Below are 12,448 nucleotides of genomic sequence, written 5' to 3'. Positions count from 1 at the left end.
TTTTCCTATGACCACTGTTACTCAAGAAGGGAACATGTTTTCTGTTAATCTTCTTGAAACTAGATGGGAATGTCAGATTTCAGTAAAGTCGTGCTAAGGACAATGGGAGCGGGGCTGAGATAAGAATGTATCAATCAGGGGTGCCTGGGTGGCTCAGTCGGCTAAGCATCCAACATCGGCTCAGGTCAGGATCTTGCAGTTTGTGAGTTCCAGCACCAGGCGGTGTCGGGCTCTATGCTGACAGCTCAGAGCCTGGAGCCTGCTTTGGATTCTTTGTCTCCCTCTCTCTCTGCCCCGTCCCTGCTCATGCTCTGTCTCTCTCTCTCTCTCAAAAATAAACATTCAAAAAAAAAAAAAAAAAAAAAAAAAGAATGCCATCAATCATTTCAATCCTATTCCTCATTTAACCGACTCACCTTTAGAGACCTTGTAGAATCAGAGGCAGTAAATAAGCTTCAAATGCACAAAAAGACTTCAGTAAAAAAAAAAAAAAAAAACATGCAGGCAGAAGGGGCTAAGTCCCTTTGGTATTCATGCAACACCAACACTCCCAACATGCCCTGTGGCAATGATTTCACCCTGACCTCAGATCTTCACTCCCACTCACTCAATCCACCATCAAGTCTTTCCAGCTTCAAATGTATGCCCTTGGAGCCATCTATTCTCCAATTCTACCATTACCTTAGTCCACACCACTATCACTTCTCACCTGCTGGTTTTCCTGCTTCTAACTCTTATGCCTTCTTTATAATCAATTCTCCAGACTGTGGTCATGGTGCCCTTTTTAAAATGTAGCTTAGGGGGGGCGCCTGGGTGGCGCAGTCGGTTAAGCGTCCGACTTCAGCCAGGTCACGATCTCGCGGTCCGTGAGTTCGAGCCCCGAGTCAGGCTCTGGGCTGATGGCTCAGGGCCTGGAGCCTGTTTCTGATTCTGTGTCTCCCTCTCTCTCTGCCCCTCCCCCGTTCATGCTCTGTCTCTCTCTGTCCCAAAAATAAATAAACGTTGAAAAAAAAAATTTTTTTAAATAAATAAATAAAATGTAGCTTAGGGGCGCCTGTGTGGCTCGCTCGGTTAAGCGTCCGACCTTGGCTCAGGTCATGATCTCACGGTCCGTGAGTTCGAGCCCCGCGTCAGGCTCTGTGCTGACCGCTCAGAGCCTGGAACCTGTTTCAGATTCTGTGTCTCCCTCTCTCTCTGCCCCTCCCCTGTTCATGCTCTGTCTCTCTCTGTCTCAAAAATAAATAAACGTTAAAAAAAAATTTTTTTTAAATAAAAATAAAAAAATAAAATGTAGCTTAAAGCCATCTGGTGGTTCCAAGGCCTACATGATCTGACTCCTGTATCTCTGACCCTATGAGAGCCATTCTTCCTCCTCACTAGGGGTGTTCCCACCTGTGTTCCCAGAGGCTCCACTGTTCTCTCTGAAACACTCAGATCTTTAGAGTTCAGCAAATATCACCACCTCAAAAAGCCTGTCTACGCTGATGCAGTACCCCCGATCCTTCCCTATCACACTACCTCGTTTTAGTCTCACTCCTCCACTAACTGAAATTATTGGATGTGAATATTTCCTTGTAACTCCCTAAAGAAATAGTGGAAAAATAAATAGGAACTGATTTTTTTTTTAAGTTTATCAATGGGGTGTGAGACTTACCTATCTTCTTTATCATTTTAATTTCTGTCTATAAAAATGAATCACCTAGTCAAAAACCATATTCCTTATTTTTAAAACAAAAACTTCAATTATTTATGCATTCCTTTGTTGTCTATTTTCCCTTCCAGAATGAAAGCTCTTTGAGAACTGGGACCTTGTTTACATAGTGTTATGACGAGCCCTGGAAATGTAATCGGGGCTCATTAAATATTTGCTGAATATTCAAATGTATCTACAACAGCTAAAACCAGCACAGCCACCAGTGGACGCTCTTCAGGTCACACAGGTGCTCCTACCACCATCTCCTTGTTGCTACTTCTTTACTCAGTGCAGGAACCAGGCCACAGCCACACCCAACTCCTCCCCAGTGCCTTTTCTCCCCATGAAGCCCCCTCCAAAGTCCTCCAAGTTCCTCTTTTATCCCCTCCCTCACATCCAACCAATCTGCTCTTGCAATTTCAACTATTAGTTACAGAAGAGCCACTCTTCAGACCTGACCTCTCTCAAGCTTCATGTCCTCGTCACCAACTGTCTGTTCTACCTTTTCATCATGCGTATCCAATCACTTCAATCCAGCTTGTTAAACCAGCCCTGCACACTTGTCCTTCAATTTCTTTCAGTGGAAATTTCTTTCTCTCAGTCACCTAAGAATATGTCAGTCACCTCGGACTTCATCCTTTCCCTTATTCTCCATGGCCAAACCAGTGATAAAATTTAAGAGATTCTCTTCCTTAGCAGGCTTCATTTCTCCACCCCTACCCCAGTTCTGGACCATTGCAATAACATCCAGACTGAAGTCTGTGTTTCCAGGGCCTGCCCTCCTGAATCCCATCCTCCAGGCAGCCTCCAGATTCACTTTGCTTGATTTTACTTCAATGGGTTACTCCTGATTCAAACATTTTCTAGGAGTCCTCATTAAATACCACAGTAGCCCAACAACCATCCGCATCAGAATAACATGGGGTGCAGATTCCTGAATCCCATCTTCAGAGAGGATTCGGTAGGACCAGGAATCTGTGCTTTTTTTTTTTTTTAAAGTAGGCTTCACATCTAGCCCAACACAGGGCTTGAACTCACGACCCTGAGATCAAATCCTTGAGCTGAGAGCACAAGTCAGAGGCTTAACCAACTGAGCCACCCAGGAATCTGCATTTTTAACATTCCAGATGATTCTCACATGAGTCAATAAATAAAATCCAGATTTCTCAGCTTGGGTTTGAAAGGCTTATTTCCATTTCCTTCTACCTTGAACTGCTGTATGAACTGTGCTGGTCTTAACACTAAACTCCTGGAATAAACCTTCCAAACTTGTCTGCAGGCCTTTACTCCACTAAGCCTCTTCCTTCTGAATCCCTGTATTTTATTTACCTTTTCCAGGCACAACTCAAGCCCCACTCTCTCCATAAATATCTCTTGCGTATTTATTCCTCTAACGTGATACTTTGCAAAGGCTACTCTCAACACTGTTCTCTTTTCACCTGGATATACCTCACAAGCTCCATGATGGTCTTCATAGGGAATCCGGGTGTAGCTATAACAGACAAATGCAAAGCTAATCTGGCAGAAGGGGGCAGATCACTGCCCTAGTTTGACCTCCTCCTCAGCAATGCCTCCCATGTCTCCTCCCCAAACAACCTCACCGGCACTAGGCTCCCTAGAACAAGGTTTCGAAAACCATGGACTTGGGGGTGATGGGTACATTCAATGTCACTCATACATTCACAAAGCTGTTAAAAATAGGTGGGCCTCAGGGGCGCCTGGGTGGCTCAGTCGGTTGAGCGTCCAGCTTCGGCTCAGGTCATGATCTCGCAGTCTGTGAGTTCGAGCCCCGCGTCGGGCTCTGTGCTGACAGCTCAGAGCCTGGAGCCTGCTTCGGATTCTGTGTCCCCCTCTCTCTCTGCCCCTCCCCCACTCATGCTCTGTCTCAGAAATAAATAAACATTAAAAAAATTAAAAAAAAAAATAGGTGAGCTTCAGTGGCTCAGTAGGTTAAGCATCCAGCTCTTGATTTTGGCTCAGTTCATGATCTCACAGTTGATGTCCCCAGCCTGTCTGGGATTCTTTCTCTCCCTCCCTCTCTGCCCTTCCCTTGCACTCTCTCAAAATAAATAAACAAACATTAAAAAAAAAAAAATCTGTTAAAAATAAAACAAAAAAACTTGACTAAACGGATAAGAAAGGAGGATAGGGGGCGCCTGCATGGCTCAGCCGGTTAACCAACCGACTTTGGCTCAGATCATGATCTCATAGCTAGTGAGTTCCAGCCCCACGTCTGGCCCTGTGCTGACAGCTCAGAGCCTGGAGCCTGCTTCGGATTCTGTGTCTCCCTCTCTCTCCGCCCCTCCCCTGATCGCACTCTGTCTCTCTCTCTCAAAAATAAATAAAAACATTAATTAATTTAAAAAATAAAAAGGATAAAGAACTACAAAACGTTCTTAAACAAAATGACTTCAAACATCCCTTTCTTTCTGTTTACAGAGCTAGCTTAGCCCAATATCTACCCCCTCCACCCACCCACCTCACCAAACGCAGGGCTCTTGCAGTAGATCCCCAACTGCCGCCAACTGCCGTCCGGGGCTGTAGCCTCTGCTCTTCCAGAGCAAGCAGTCTCAGGAAGCACACCAATCTGCTTTGTCATCTTTATCCGGCATCCACAAACTGCCCGTTTCATTCCGCCTTCCACGCTTTGAGATGTAATTTTGCCTCAAGTTTCCTCCTTAGTTGAGAGTGAATGATGAGCAACCTACGCTAGAAAATCTATGGCTGTTGTTTCAAACCATCAGGTCTCCAGGGGCCAGGTCCAGACCAACTTGGACAAGGTATCTATTTCTACAGAAAGCAATTATTCATTACCCACTGATCAAATCACTCTCCTATATTACAGAAGTGGGTGTGGCCCTTGGGACCTGCACTTCCCTTTTCCTCCTCCACCTAGGTTGTCTCTCACCGTCACCAGGGGGAACTCAGGACATCAGAAATGGCTCAGAGTCTACAATTCGAAAGCTCTCTAAAGACACTGCTTTAATCGCTCAGTAGATATGTTAGAAGATAGAACTGTCTTATCTGGAACCAAGCTGAATGGGGAGGAATATAGGAATCAGACTCAACTTCTCTTATGAGATAAATCCCAAGCTATGTCTCCCTAAAAAAATGTGGAGGAGCAATGAACTTCTTGAAGGCCTCCTGAGAAAGGAAGGTCAATACCGTAGCCCTATGAGAAGGGAGGGTCAATACCACAAGTTAAGAAAGCCAGCTTTTACAGAACACAGTTCAGTAATGCAAAAGGAGTTGGCCAACCTGAGAGAAAAATCTAGCTTACAGCACCTAGAGCTGAGGGAGGTAAAATTACTGAAAAGTGAAAACTGCTGGAGGCTTAACATAATTGGGTGACTAGCTCTCCTAAAGCCTTCGCTTTCATCACCGGAAAGGAACCTCTTCCCTCCTCCTGAGGGTGGACGGTGGTCCTCTGGGGATAGTCCACAGGTTCTGCTGGTGAAACTATTTTCCTAACAAAACTAAGATGGGATTCGCCTTTTTAACTGTGCTGGCCTTCCCACTGACGGTACAAAAGCGACGAGGGGTCAACGTTTGGTGCCGGAGCAAGAAGTGAGACAATGGCATGCCAAGTTAGATCCTTCACCACCACACGCCTCCTCACCACACAGTGGAAGAATGCCAGCTTTACCCAAGAATGTCCTTGATGGCAGAGTAAAAATTCTATTAAAGCTCAATTCTGGAGGGCATCTTTTTAATATTCTGTGTGACAAAACAAGAAGCACATATAAAACACCTATGTGGCATACAGAAGGTGATGGCTACCTCTAAGGAAAGCACTGTGCGTGTGAATTGCAAAATTTTTCTGTGGAACATCATCCTCACTTGGAAGAATAAATGTCACAAAAGCGACGGGTTACTCTGGCATTTGGCAAACATTTTCTAGAAAATAAAACAAAGTGAGACTGGCAACTCGAGAAAAAAACAACTGACAGTATTTGTTGCCAATGATAAAATTCGAGCTTCCAAGAGAAAATTGGAATTTTGGCAAAACTGTATCTGCCGCCATGAGCTTGACAGCTTCCCAACACTTAACCCTTTTTCTTTTTTTTTCTTTTTTTTAAAAAAAAATTTTTTTTTTCAACGTTTATTTATTTTTGGGACAGAGAGAGACAGAGCATGGATGGGGGAGAGGCAGACACAGAATCGGAAACAGGCTCCAGGCTCTGAGCCATCAGCCCAGAGCCTGACGCGGGGCTCGAACTCACGGACCGCGAGATCGTGACCTGGCTGAAGTCGGACGCTTAACCGACTGCACCACCCAGGCGCCCCACTTAACCCTTTTTCTGATGAGAGTGTGGTGATATGATTTTTCTGACACTGTTAATAAAATGTGTCAACATTTGGAAGAGCCACGTAACTCAGTGAAACCAGTATTTTCCAGATACCTATCACACAATGCTACAGAATCCTCTCTGGGTAAAAGACGCAGTCAAAATGAGAGACAGACCAATGGATTTTAATGTAACAAAGTATGAAAAGTTCACTGCTATCATTTCAGATACCACACTGTAATAACTTTCATAAAACCATCCCTTGTTAACTTGTGTGTAATACCAAAGAAGAATATCCACAATTATCTGAAAAGGCTATTAAAAATACTCTTCCTTTTCCAACTAAATGTCCATGTGAGGCTGGATTTTCTTAATAATTCAACCAAAACAACAAATCTGACTGAACACAGAAAGAGATATGAAAATCCAGCTGTCTTCTATTAAGCCAGACATTAAAGAGATTTGAAAAAATGTCACTCTTCTACTAATCTTTTTGAAACAATATCATTTTTCATTTTAAAAATTCTACATTAACTTGTAATGGCTTTATTTCTAAATGAATTAATATATATTTCAATTTCTAGTACGGTAACTATCAAGATTATGTATCCCAATTAAAAAATATATTGAAGAGGGGCGCCTGGGTGGCTCAGTCGGTTGAGCGTCCGACTTCAGCTCAGGTCACGATCTCACGGTTCGTGAGTTCGAGCCCCGCGTCAGGCTCTGGGCTAACGGCTCAGAGCCTGGAGCCTGTTTCCGATTCTGTGTCTCCCTCTCTCTCTGCCCCTCCCCCATTCATGCTCTGTCTCTCTCTGTCTCAAAAATAAATAAACATTAAAAAAAAAAAAAAAATTTAAAAAATATATTGAAGATCCCAAAGAGCTTTTGAAGTGTATAAAGAAGTCCTAAGATGGGGCGCCTGGGTGTCGCAGTCGGTTAAGCGTCTGACTTCAGCCAGGTCACGATCTCGCGGTCCGTGAGTTTGAGCCCCGCGTCGGGCTCTGGGCTGATGGCTCAGAGCCTGGAGCCTGTTTCCGATTCTGTGTCTCCCTCTCTCTCTGCCCCTCCCCCGTTCATGCTCTGTTTCTCTCTGTCCCAAAAATAAATAAAAAACGTTGAAAAAAAATTTAAAAAAAAAAAAAATTAAAAAGTCCTAAGAGTAGTAAGTCTGAGCACTCTGGTCTAGAATACCACTGTCTGTCCAGAACACCCCCGAGGGCTCCCAAGGACAAAGTTCTTTGTGGCACCTGGGTGGCTCAGTCGGTTAAGCATTCATTTCAGCTGAGGTCATGAACTCAGGGCTGTGAGTTTAAGCCCCACATCGGGCTCTGGGCTGACAGCTCAGAGCCCGGAGCCTGCTTTGGGTTCTGTCTCCCTCTTCTTCCCCTCCCCTGCTCGTGCTCTGTCTCTCTCAAAAATACATAAATAAACATTTAAAAAATAAATAAAGTTTAATTCTAAAATTTTTCATCACAAGTTTAAACAAGTTTATTCTTCTGTTAAAAGGAGACAGAGGGGCACCTGGGTGACTCAGTAGGGTAGCTTTCCAATTCTTGGCATAGCCTTGGGTCATGACCTCGCAGTTCATGGAATAGAGCTGGGTGCATCGGGCTCTGCGCTGAGAGTAAGAAGACTGCTTGGGATTCTCTCTCTCTCAAAATAAATAAATAAACTTAAAAAAAAAAAAGGAGGTAGAAACTACTAAACATTTTATAAAAAGAACTAAGTTAACCATAATTGGAATAAGCATTTCATGATTTAATAAAATAATTTCTAGCTATCTTATTGAATAACACACACCTAAATTAAAAGAAATCTCTTTAAAAAGCTTTTCATACAAGTTTGATCCTATAGCTTGAAAAACCCATGGTCCCAAAAAACATTCTCATCACATTTAACTGTGGGGTTCTTCTGAATTCAGAATATCACAGACTTCACCCTAACACCGATGTGTATTAGGGGGAGAGGAAGCCTTCTGGGTTTTCAAAGTAATTTACTCACCAAAGGAGGCCTTCCTGAAATCAGTATTTCCAAATGCTTTGTTTGGCAACCTGAGGTTTTTACACTTGGGATAATACAGGGAAGTGTGAAGGATATAACATCCCTCCCCAGGCCCCCCTCCACCTGCCTTTTCTTGTCAAGTCAGTTTCAGAAGAGTTCATTTGAAAGCTGAGGATCTGGAAATGGAGCCTTCTAAAGCTATATACGCAGGTGTATCCCTTGGAAGTCTTGGGCCCCAATTACCCTGCTTGAAAAACCACTGCTCTTGAGGATACTGTTCTCTTTAACAAAACATCCAAGGCCCTTTGTGATCTAACCCCTATTAATTTTCCTTTTCTTATTTGTCACTGGATAGCTACCTCTAAATGCACCTCAGGCCTGTCAAACTGCTTCCAGTTCTCTTTTAGGCCTTGCTGTATTTTCTCTAAAGTTATTTTGTATCTGGAATGTGTTCTCACTTCTTTATTCCCAGAAAATACTTGATAACTTTTCAAGGTTCCATTCTACCAATCAATAAGCAGCTGGTTGCCTTCTGGGCACCAAGGGGGTGGGTTTTATGCAAACAGTAGCTCAATATTTACTGCAAGAAATGAAGGACGGAGGGAACACTGTCCCAAAGGGTCCCCCAGCTATTTGTTGATTGGCTAAACCAACAGATGATGAAGTTGAGGAAGATGTGATCTGGAGTATCTGGGGGAGCAAGGTTTACTCAATAAAGGAGGAAGGATTCAAACATTTCCAACATCCAGAAAGAGAATGTGAAGACCAGGGAATGGGGATGATATAATTTTCCGAGCAAGGCTGGGTTAAATATCTAACGTTCTATCGGAGCACACACCACACAGTATGGCAAATGCTAGTTTACTTGATGAAAATCTCTAGACTACAAGCTCCGCGAAGACATGCCTGCCTTGTTCACCACTACACCTCCCCAGCGCCTTCCACAGTCCCTGGCTCATTAAATATTTGTCGATATTTGTAAAACACTGTTGAATGAATGATTAAATAAAGGGATGAACAAATGAAGAGTTAACGTTTACAGGATCTCAAACCCTATTTGAAACTCTACAGTTTGGGAATAGTATCTCTCTACACCTACTGAAGGTGGGGAACTAAAAAAGTGGATATCCGTGTTCACTTCACCTATGAAGCCTGAGAGGTAGCTTGGGCTCACACACAGGCGAGGAGAATTTAAACCGCAGCGCGGCGGGAAAGAGGAGGCACGGAGGCCCAGGGTGAGGGGATGCTGCAGGGTCCGGGCGCCCAGAGGCGGGCTAAGTTCACGGGGCGTGGCGGAGGGGGAGAAGGGTCCCCAGGACGTCCGAAGACCCGGCCGGGTGGAAGGCCGCAGCCCCCTCGCCTACCCGGAGATGGAGAGCTGGCGGGCAGGAAGCGGGGCTGGGGCGGGAGCCGCCGGAGGGCTTGGGGACCCGCGCGAAAGAACCGGGGCAGAGGGAGGGGCAAGAGAGTCGGGCCGGCGGCGGGTCGTTCCCTCAGCTTCACCGCCACACTCACCTAGCGGACCGAGCTTCGCCCCGGCTCGGCGCCGGCTCCGCGCTGCTTCCTTCCTCGGCCTGTTGGGGCGAGCGGGCGGCCTCAGACGCCCCTAGCAACCACACACCACCACGCGACCCGCGCTCCCAGCCGCCGGCGCCGCGGCCGCCTGCCACGCACTGCGCGCGCCCCCAGCGGACGGACAGAGGGCCTGGAAGGGGCTATCTCGGCAGGGAGGGAGGAGGGCTGGCGCGCGGAATCTCGGGGGTTGTGGGACCTGGGAAGGCCGGCCGTCACCAGCCGCGCGCAAGCGCAGTCGCTTCAGTGCGCGTGAGACCCGGAGAGCAGAATTCTGGGAGTTGTAGTCCCGAGATTGAGTCCCTGAAAGACTATATTCTGGGATTCCGGGATTCTCTCCTTTTCTGGGCCCTGATTCCACCTCACATCTATGGACTGACTTGGGCCGTGCCTTAATTCGCTCCTCTAAAATCAAGGAATTAAGACTTTATTGAAGAATTTTCTTATTTCTCAGCAAAAGCCTTTTGAGTTTGACTCCAGTAAAGGACACGCGGCCACATCCCTTGTTTCCCTCCAACCCACTTTCCCCTAACTCCAGTCCACTCAGAGTACTATTACAACCTCCTGCTTTATGAGCTTCAGGTATGAACTTTAGGAAACACTGACTCCAATTCATTATCTCCCTAGGCAAGGCAGACGGTGCCCTAGATGTCCTCAGTCCCATATGACCCTAGACTTAATGGATCTGAAAATCGAAAGAGAGCTGGAGGGTGAAAAGATCTTTTCTAAACAGTAGGCTACAGAAATAAAGGGAACAATAAAAGGTGAGACTAACCTAATGAAAACAATCTGGACCAGAGCAAGGATGCGTAGTAAATCATTGATTTCAGCAACGGTATGACAGATGCTAAAACCATTAGAGGACTGATTGGGGGATCCCCTATAGATTTTAACCAATCTTAGATCGTGTATTGTGCGACAGCTATAATTATGTTTCCTAATGTGATGCAATTTAAACTACACAATATTTAGGAAGTAGTGAATTTTTGTCAAAAAATTGTTGAATCTGGGGTGCCTGGGTGGCTCAGTCGGTTGAGCATCAGACTCTTAATTTTGGCTCAGGTCATGTTCTCATGTGTCATGAGATCAAGCCCAAGTCAGCATGGAGCCCACTTGGGATTCTCTTTCTCTGCCCCTCCCCTGCTCATGCTCTCTCTCTCAAAATAAACAAACATTTTTTTAAAAAAGTTGAATCTGAATCTAATCAAGCTTTTGTCTCCAACTTCCAGTAAAGAGAAATAATGACACTGCAAGAAAGCAATCCGACAAATCCAGAAGGTGGGCCAATGTACAGACAAGTGACCTCATTTCTTCAACGATTTCAGAGTATTAAAAAAAGGTGTTCTAGATTGTAGGAGACTTAAGAGACATTATCAAATGCAATGAGTGGATCTTGTTTGGATCCTGAGTCAAACAAACCAACTGTAAAAGATATTTTTGAGACAGTGGAGAAATCTGAATATGGGCTGGGGACATTAAGAACAAAGACAGATGTTAGGAAACCATTATTGGGGTGCCTGGGTGGCTCTGTTGGTTAAGTGTCCTGCTTCAGATTCTGTGTCTCTCTCTCTCTCTCTCTGCCCCTCCCTGGCTTGTGCTTTCTCTCACTCTCTCTCTAAATAAACGTTAAAATTTTTTTTAATGGAATGGGTAGAACCAGTGTGGCAAAATGTTTATAATAGCTGAATCTGTGAGATCAGAGTTTGGGAGCTTATTATGCTATTCTATTTTTATGTTTGAAAACGTTAACTTCCCTCTCCCACCAAAAGAGTTAAAGCAGACATGCACTCATACATACGCAAAATGAAACATGGGCACAAACGCTCAAACCTTCCAGACGTTCTGTGAATTCCAGACACTTCTCACAGCACTCACTTCTAATCCTCTCAGCACTTTGTACAATGATATAAAATGGTGTAAGATTGTTTATAGATTTTTAATACCCTAGATTGTATGCTCACAAGGATGGAAATATGTTTTCTTATTATGCTTCCTCATAAAATGATTAACTATTGCTTTATGTGATAACCTAAAAAGTCTGTATATTTAATTTCTCTACATCGAGTGTTTTATATGCCAGACAAGCATGATATCTCTAGCTAGTATTTAATGAATTATTTGGGGCGGGGGAAGGAATAATTCTTTCCTAAAGAATACTTCTTTCCTGGGCGCCTGGGTGGCTCAGTCGGTTAAGTGTCCGACTTCAGTTTAGGTCATGATCTCACGGTTTGTGAGTTTGCGCTCTGTGTTGGGCTCTGTGCTAACAACTCAGAGCCTGGAACCTGCTTTGGATTCTGTGTCTCCCTCTTTCTCTGACCCTTCTCTGCTAGCACTCTGTGTGTGTCTCTCTCTCAAAAATAAATAAGCATTAAAAAAATAAAAAGAGTAATTCTTTCCTAAGGTAATTCTTCCTAGTTTATCTTTTGGGGGGGGAAATCTAGATTTTAAAACACAATACTTATTTGTCTAAATCCAGACAAGTCTTAGTGAAGTACTGTGGCTTTGTGGGTTTGTTTTTGTTTTTTAATTTTTTTTTCTTTTTTTCTTTTTTTTTTTTTTTTTGGAGAGAGCTCAAGTTGGGGAGGGGGCAGAAGGAGAGAGAATCTCTCCCGCTCAGCAGGGAGCCTGACAAGGGGCTCCATCCCATGACCCTGGGATCATGACCTAAGCTGAAATCAGGTGCCCCAGCTGTGGCTTTGTTAAAAACAAAAACAGAAGTTCTGATCTGTTAAAGATAAACACCAAGGTAATATGGGTTACATTATATATTTCCCAAGATGTGTTTTAAAATACTTGAATAGAAAAAGAATAGATATGGTAGCTTTTGGAACAGTAATGGAATTCACTGAACTAATGTCTCTAATTTTGTGTGTTTAAAAATTTCCAACTAATA

At 44.2% G+C, this 12,448-nt stretch overlaps 1 protein-coding gene across 2 annotated transcripts in view; it reads right to left on the bottom strand.

Moving 5' to 3' along the window:
* Window positions 1–9,776, bottom strand: part of TTLL4 (tubulin tyrosine ligase like 4) — a 38,985-nt gene extending 29,209 nt beyond the window's left edge. The window contains exon 1 of one of the 2 annotated variants that reach the window (XM_043577836.1): window positions 9,499–9,776. The gene's annotated coding sequence lies outside the window, so the exon portion shown is untranslated. The remainder of the gene's footprint in view (window positions 1–9,498) is intronic. The other variant, XM_043577837.1, reaches the window with a different exon arrangement.
* Between the last annotated feature and the right edge of the window lie 2,672 nt (window positions 9,777–12,448).

The sequence above is a fragment of the Prionailurus bengalensis genome, chromosome C1 (assembly GCF_016509475.1).
Source record: "Prionailurus bengalensis isolate Pbe53 chromosome C1, Fcat_Pben_1.1_paternal_pri, whole genome shotgun sequence".
Lineage (NCBI taxonomy): Eukaryota > Metazoa > Chordata > Mammalia > Carnivora > Felidae > Prionailurus > Prionailurus bengalensis.
The sequence above is the reverse complement of the archived record's forward strand: the minus strand, read 5'-3'. Positions and strand labels throughout refer to the sequence as shown.